This window comes from Myxocyprinus asiaticus, chromosome 24 (genome assembly GCF_019703515.2).
Source record: "Myxocyprinus asiaticus isolate MX2 ecotype Aquarium Trade chromosome 24, UBuf_Myxa_2, whole genome shotgun sequence".
Taxonomy (NCBI): Eukaryota; Metazoa; Chordata; class Actinopteri; order Cypriniformes; family Catostomidae; genus Myxocyprinus; species Myxocyprinus asiaticus.
In genome coordinates, this window is record NC_059367.1 from 4,037,273 (window position 1) to 4,045,297 (window position 8,025).

Here is an 8,025-nt window from a genome sequence, read left to right on the forward strand (position 1 = left end):
ACAAAAGTATAATTCAGAAGTCTAATAAATGATTCCATGAGACTCATGATTGTTATGAAAGCATACGATAAGATTTGATGAGAAACAAACTGAAATCTAATGTATTATTTAGTGAAAATGTTCACTGACCGTTGATCTCCTGTGTGCGGTCATGATAGGGCACGAGAGCAACAGTTCACGCAGCCCCCTCGCGACATTGGGGCGTTCAAGCGAAAACTCGTTTTGTTTATCTAAAAACAGGTCCGCTACAGCGATAGTGACAACAGAACACAACACAGCTGCACACAAAACAGAGAACAGAACTTACTAAACATGTCTGAAGAGTTTGTGGTTCAAGAACTGATGCATTTCTATGCCCAGCCTTATTTTTTTGAACGGAGCATTTGGAAATCAAACAGAAACATCGAGGAGGTTACAGGCAGCCACAGTCACACCGTGTCCTAACCTAATGGCAAATGACATGCGATAAAAGGTATATTTTCTATGGTAATCAGAGTTTTTGTCTTAACCAGCAGTGACGAGCGATGGTACATTCTATCGATCGCTTGTTTTCTATTTTCGGCATTGCTCAGGTAACTCTGTCCACTGTGAATTAGCACCAGTCCAAACACTTTTCATATGACAGCCTACTTTAGCTTCCAAGTTAGTCTTAAATATAGTAATTGTACGCTACACATCCTTTTTGGGCATCATAGGCGCCCATGATGCCCAAAAATGCTGACTTAATAGACAGCATACTAGGTTTTGAGCCACAGCCAATGATTATGTATATAAAATATACCCCTTTCTCCAATGGATCCAACCACATTTTATCACCAAATTCTTGACAGGGCATGGACTGCTTTTCCAAATACTACAAACAGTAAAAAGACATTAATTAACAACAGAAACTAATCTGACTGAAAAAAAATATAACGTGTCATACATTTTCAATTATGCACTTCATTTTAATTCTTTACTTTATTTCAACATTAAAGACGCAAATTCTGAAAGAAAATGTTTGAAAAGAGTGAATTTTGAGAATAAAAATAGTTTATTTTTTTTTTTATTTTTTTAATATATATATATTATTATTATTCGTCTCAGATTCTTCACAGCATCCGAGTGCGCGCGCCCGGGAATGAGGATGTGAACGCGCGCCATGTCGCGTTCATGAGAGGTCTCGCGACGCGCTTCTAAGTCAGATGTGTACACACATGCAGTAAACAATCTTTTCCACAACTTTAAACAAATTAATCAATAAATGCATCGTACAGTCTGTAAATAAATAGCAATTGTCCAATTATTAACGGTCCATTTAAAATACTAATCAGAAGAATATGTATGAAGGACGAAACCTGCGAGTATAATAAATAAATTAATTAATAAAAACAAATATTTGTGCATAAATAAATATATAAATAATGAAATGTGCGAGAAGATACAGACATTTTTAAATATATAAATAAATAAAGAAATGCATCCATCAATGCAAAAATAATACAATAAAAAACAAATAAATGGTTGGAAAAATGTAAAAGGAAATGCAATATTGAAAGTTGATTTTTAATTCAATATTTCTGTAGCCTAATTATTCAATTATTGGACATTTAATTAGTTATATATAAATATATTTACGCATGAATGTGTGGATTTATTTATTAATTTTAGGTTTCGTGCTCAATAATAAATATGGTGTCAGATTTATTTATTTATATATTTTTTTACTTCTCTTTTTTTTTCTCTCTCTCTATTTATTTATTCGTCACATTGTCATTGTGGAACCATTCTAATTGAATATATCGTGAACAGCGGCCGACCGGGACGATTAAAGTGTAACACACAACACTCACATGGTCGTGCATGTAAACAAATATTGCGTTTAAATGACAAAGTAGTCTAAATGAGTGTCATTAACACCTATAGCTATACAACATGAGTTAATATGGACGTCGATGCACTTTAACCGAATTGATCATGTTTTTCGGGCTGTATAGACTTTAAATAGTCTTAATCTTGGTGAAGTAAAGAGCTTTTTGCAGTTATGGCTTGTAATGATATTGACTGGCAGATAGCAGGACGCCGTAAAGGCGCTGGACGAAGAGGAAACCCTATTTTAAATCCAAAACCAGACTCTCCTCAGGTCCACAACTGCAAACTGGAAGAGCAGAGGATAATAAATGCCATGTAAGAGTCTTGTCTGTCATTATTACACGACATAACACGTTACAAATCCAAGCCCCAACACTAACAAACTTCCTTGGCATTACTTTGCAAGTATCCTCTTGGTGTCCTTTGAATTACATTGGATTACCGTGTAAATACCATTGTAAATAAATATGAAAATTATACAGATAATCATGGCATTACCATTTGATATTGCAAGGAAATTGAGTTGAACAGTTAAAGGGATAGTTCACCCAAAAATGAAAATTCTCTCATCATTTACTCACCCTCATGCCATCCCAGATGTGTATGACTTTCTTTCTTCTGCTGAACACAAACGAAACTTTTTAGAAGAGTATCTCAGCTCTGTAGGTCCATACAATGCAAGTGAATGGTGACCAAAACTTTAAAGCTTAAAAAAGCACTCCAGTGGTTTAATCCATGTCTTCAGAAGTGATATAAGTGTGGGTGAGAAACAGATCAATATTTAAGTCCTTTTTCACTATAAATTCTCCTCCCTGCCCAGGAGATGGCGACATGCATGAAGAATGAATGGCCAAAAACAAAAGAAGTGAAAGTGAAAGTGGAGATTTAAAGGAAAAAAGGACTTAAGTATTGATCTGTTTCCCACCCATACTTCTCATATCGCTTCAGAAGATATGGATTTAACCACTGGAGTCATATGGATTACTTTTATGCTGCCTTTATGTGCTTTTGGGGGCTTTAAAGTTTTGGTCACCATTTTCTTGCATTGTATGGACCTACAGAGCTGAGATATTCTTCTAAAAATCTTCATTTGTGTTCAGCAGAATAAAGAAAGTCATACACATCTGGGATGGCATGAGGGTGAGTAAATGATGAGAGAAGTTTCATTTTTGGGTGAACTATCCCTTTGAGTATTGTTGATGTCCCTGTGATGCACTTTGTACTTTCTCTCCTTCGCAGGAATGAACTGAGAGAAGAAAAATTCTGGCTGGAATGGAGAGGTGACTCTGTTTTCCATACATGTTGAACTACAATTTATGTCAGCTAAACTGCAATAATCACCACATTTCCCTCTCCCACATTCAGATCTCCTATCTGAGAGTTTTCTTCCCAATGCTTCTATGTCCTCAGAAAAAAATTGTGTCTCCTCAACACTGTGTGTGTTATGGTTTGGGTAACTTTGCATCTTGTGTATCTGCCCGATACCAGCTTGCAATGTTGTTACTGCTTCTAGATACACTCCAGGTAAACTAACACACACGCACATACTCACTGTGTTTTCATAATTTGACCTATTAAATATTGATATTGTGGTCCAAATAAAATCTACCTCTCTTTTTGTCCTCTGGTAGTAGATGTCTGGGAGTTGGGAAGCATTGTTTTATTTTTCTTTCTGGTGGCATGCTTATCAGGAGGGGAAACGAGTGCCATGTGAACCGACCCTGTTCTACTTGATGCATTGTGGGAAGGCTCTGTGTAACAACTTGTTGTGGAGAAACTGGTCGTCACAGACACTGCCAAATATTATTATTGGCAACAGTTTTCATGGCATTCAAGAGAGGTAGGTGTCTTAACCCTTTAATGCATACCATGGGTCATTAGTGACCCAGGACCTCATTTCACCCCCTGTACTTCATCCATTGTTTGGAGTTATGCCCAGACCTCTTATAGTGTCACCACTCTGAATAGTGTCATTTTTTCTTCTTCTTATAACTGCTTCGTTACCAAAAGTGTATAAGATCATTAAAGACCCTAGATATGTATTAGTCATTTTTGTGCACTTCTATAAATCATATTTTTATAATTATTTCATATCTATATAGTTTACTATGACAGGATGTATATTTCTTTATTACACAACAAATGATGACTATATTGCATTGATTTCATATGCAGTTATTTTCATGTGCATGTGTACACATACATATTATACATGACATTTCTTACTTAAAGTGGCTCTAATGTGTCAGTGATTGACTTGATTTACATTTGACATTGCTATTTGATGAAGAAGCAATGTGGAAGTAAACTATAGCAAGTGTAACACATGAACAGTATGATTTAGGCTATTGTCATTTGGGCGTACTACTGAAATTAAGTAAAAAGGGTATGAGAAAATACATATGTGTAACTTATGTGTTTTGTGTTGCTTAATAATATGCATTTGACAGCCAGTTGCGTCTGAACTTTCAGTGTGGAAGTAATGAATCCTGTTCTGTATCTGTTGCATCATCTCTTTGATATATGAAAAATTAAGCATCAAAATATAATATATCAGAATATGTTCTATTCTATTATTTTCTTATTGTCTAGAATTTTTTTTATTTCATTTTTTTATTTGACACTATCTGGACATTTTGTAGATCCAGTAGTGATAGATATATGTGCCGGGTCTCTAAAGACCCGAGGTATGTACAGTAATAATGTTTGGCAAAACACCCGTGCATTTAAGGGTTAACAAGTCAGCTGAGTATTATGCTTGGTGAATTAAATGAGATAAGCTCAGTTCTTAGTTCTTTATGCAAAATTGAAGGGTGTGAACTATATTTGAAACTTATTTTTTAATTATTTATTTTTATTTGTTTAGTCCTTCCTCTCAAATGTATCCTTTAAATCCATTTTACACCTTACATTACACCTTTACCTTTAAAACCCATATGTTTTTGTTTAACTTCCTGAGACTCCACGTCCACATGCGTGGACATTGAGTTTTGGCTTCGCTATAGGCTATGCATAATTGAATTTCATTTAAACCATCTGATCTCAGTTCAAGAGACTCTAGGCTGTCATTAAAGGGTTAAACTTTCAACACAACAAGTCATGTGACAAAACAACATGGCGCTGATCCCTGCGGAGTTTGTCTTTTGGATAAACACAAACAAAACTACATCTGGTAAGAAAACTCATTATGTTTTTACACTGAAACCTGTTTGAGTCGAAAGATTAGAGTCTCTAGTTTCATCCGATATGCTATTTTAAACATTTCATTGATTTATCACGAAATGGCATGCTGCTAAACACAATGACCACATACGTGGACTATAGGCTCATTTTTCTTAAAATATCCTATATTTAATGTGCATTTCCACATTGAGAATAAATGGATGCATCCAAAAACTGGAACATATTGCTTTCAGAGGCTGTATACAGAGTAAGGATGAAAATAAGGTGCATTTCAAACTGTTCTGAGATCAGTGCAGACAGACAGCACACTGGAGGTTAAGTCATTCACTAAATAGGGAGCAAGGGAGCATCCTATAGCTCTCTATGCAGCTAAGTGCATTCACTCCTAAAATCTGATCAAAAGTTCAGTTTCAGGCTGCAGATGATTTTTGGATCACTCAACATGTTTGATTTTTTAATGGGAATGGAAATGAGGCTGTGAGGGATAGACTTACCATTTCTTCAATGGCATGCATGGTGTAAATCTGTAAAAAGCTCCAATATCCCATCTGATTTTCCACAACTCATGTTGTCTGGAGTTTTTTGTCTACTGAGTGTCCTTGAAAATATATATTTTTAATGTTTTGTACACAGAACGATCCAAAAACACTAAACTGCAGTACATCTCATCGAAGAGACTGTACGTCTATCCCGCACAGCCTTGTTGTCATTGTCATTAAACATCAAAGATATCGCTGCTGTGAATAAGGTCTAGCATGTGCTGAATAACATTTATATATTTTGTCTTGGCAGATACCTTTAAAAAATACATTAACAGGTAGTTAAAGGGCAGTTCATTTAAAAACTCACCCTTGAGTCTATGAATTTTTCTCTGCCATGGAACAAAAAAGGAGATGTTAAGCAAAACGTTTAGCCTCAGTCACCGTTCACTGTCACTGCATCTTGTTTTTCATTCAATGAAAGTGAATGGTGACTGAAACTCCCTAATATCTCCTTTTGATATCCACTGAAATAATAAAGTCATACAGGTTTGCAACAGCATGAAGGTAAGTGATGACAGTTTTCAATTTTCGAGTGAATAAGTTCTAGCATTATCTCAAATAAAACCTCATTAAAAATGGCCGTTTAAAGTTGACAAGATGTATTGAAAATGTTAACAGATTAAATTATGAAAGAGAAGGAGAGGGAGAGACGCATTGCTGTTGTTTTCCCCTTGATTGGTCTGAATAACTCGCAGCATCATGCAGGCTGCTCTGTCTTGTCTGTCTGTGCGCTGTCAGTGTCCTCTTTGCTCCACGACGTTATCACTGCGTGAGAAAAGTGACGTGTGGCGTGAGAACAGTGTCAGTTGCGTTGGCAGCCCTAGCTCTAGAGAGATGGAGATGAGAGATATAACAGGTGTAACTCTGCAGCTGAGTAGTTCTGTTAGCTTTACAATTATTGTCAAAGGTATAGTGTAAAATAAGGAAACGCAACGATTTGAAAGGTGTCAAAAGACGCTCCTGCCTCGCGCGCTTGCAAATTGTAACGTTGACCGCTTTGTCAATTATAAGCAGGAGCGACAGTGTTAGAGACGCAAAATAACGGCATTTGCATTTCTGATTAACGGGTTTATGAAGGTTTATACGTGTGTAACATCGTAAGTTCAGTAAAAATGTGCTTCCCTGTGCGCGCTCACACTACACTCAAGCGTCAGCTGCTAAATGCACAAGAGAGAGATGATTTTGACTCGCGCAGATTCTGCTGTTTTTTGCGTGCCCTCTATTCACGCCCCAAAATTTAAGACCTCAGAAAACGAAATTTAAGACTTCTTGTAATTTATTTAAGATATTTAAGACTTTTTAAGGCCTTAAATTTTAAAAAGTAAATTTAAGACTTTTTAAGGACCCGCGGATACCCTGCACTCAATATGTTGGGCAGACATGGGACAATGATAACCAGTACATAGATTCAGAATTTATCATGTATAATTATATTTGAACATGGTTGGCAGTGATTGGATGATGCTGGCCAATACATTGAATCTGGATTAATTATGCTAATTTCTGATGTAATGTCTGTAACATGAATAACCAACACTCCTGGAAACATAATGAACAATTTGATGAGGAAAAAATCTGACTTTCTATAGCTTGAAATTATTACAATTTTCAGAACTTGTGTGGACATTGATTTTAAGGAAAACTATTTATTTATTTTTTTGCATGTTTCTTAGGTGCTACCAGTTACAAATCAATAAGGGGAATGGAAAATGCACAAAGCAGTCACACTCGGGTCTCAGGAGGTTAAAGATGAATACCAACACAACATAAAGGGAGAAAAGTAACAGGGACTTTGATCCATTTTAGATATGGTTTCTCACCCAGAACACAAATAACTAAGTGTGCATATATATTACCAAGTAAAATGAATTTGCACTGGATTTTTTGAAGCCTATTTTTAAGCTCTTTCTTGTTCAATATCTTGCTCTTTTGAGACAAAATAAATAAGGGTCGCGCTGTAAATGTGATTGTTACAGGATTTTTTTCCTTGAAAGGATGTTGCAGTCCTTGAGTCAGCTATTGTTTTAGGTGATAACTGTGTGTGATGAGACATCTCTGCCCTGCTCACCGCGCTTCCTGGATGTGTTTAATGACACGGCGCTTATCCAGTTTCCTCCTGAAAATCTGAACAAACTAGCAGACGACACATGGATTCAGCCTTTAGAGCCGCTGTACCAACACAGCAAAGATCTCGAGATCATCCAGAGAGAAAAACACTGCTGAAGAATAAAGTGTCACTACTTTAAACATGCAACATTTCCAGTTTTTTCAGTCTCTCTTAATAGGACTTATGTTTTCTTGTGACTTCCCAGGACTGATTTGTTTCTTAACAAATATCCCTTTTTTTGCTTGTGCATAATTCATCAGGTCATGTTATTCAAAAGGAGAAAAAACAAATGCTTTCATCAAACTTTCTCCACCTCTAAAACAAGTCAAATTCTAATACATG

At 36.0% G+C, this 8,025-nt stretch overlaps 1 pseudogene; it reads left to right on the forward strand.

Moving 5' to 3' along the window:
- Positions 1-1,827: 1,827 nt before the first annotated feature.
- On the forward strand, positions 1,828-8,021 carry LOC127414838 (SRR1-like protein; annotated as a pseudogene).
- The last annotated feature ends 4 nt before the right edge of the window (positions 8,022-8,025 follow it).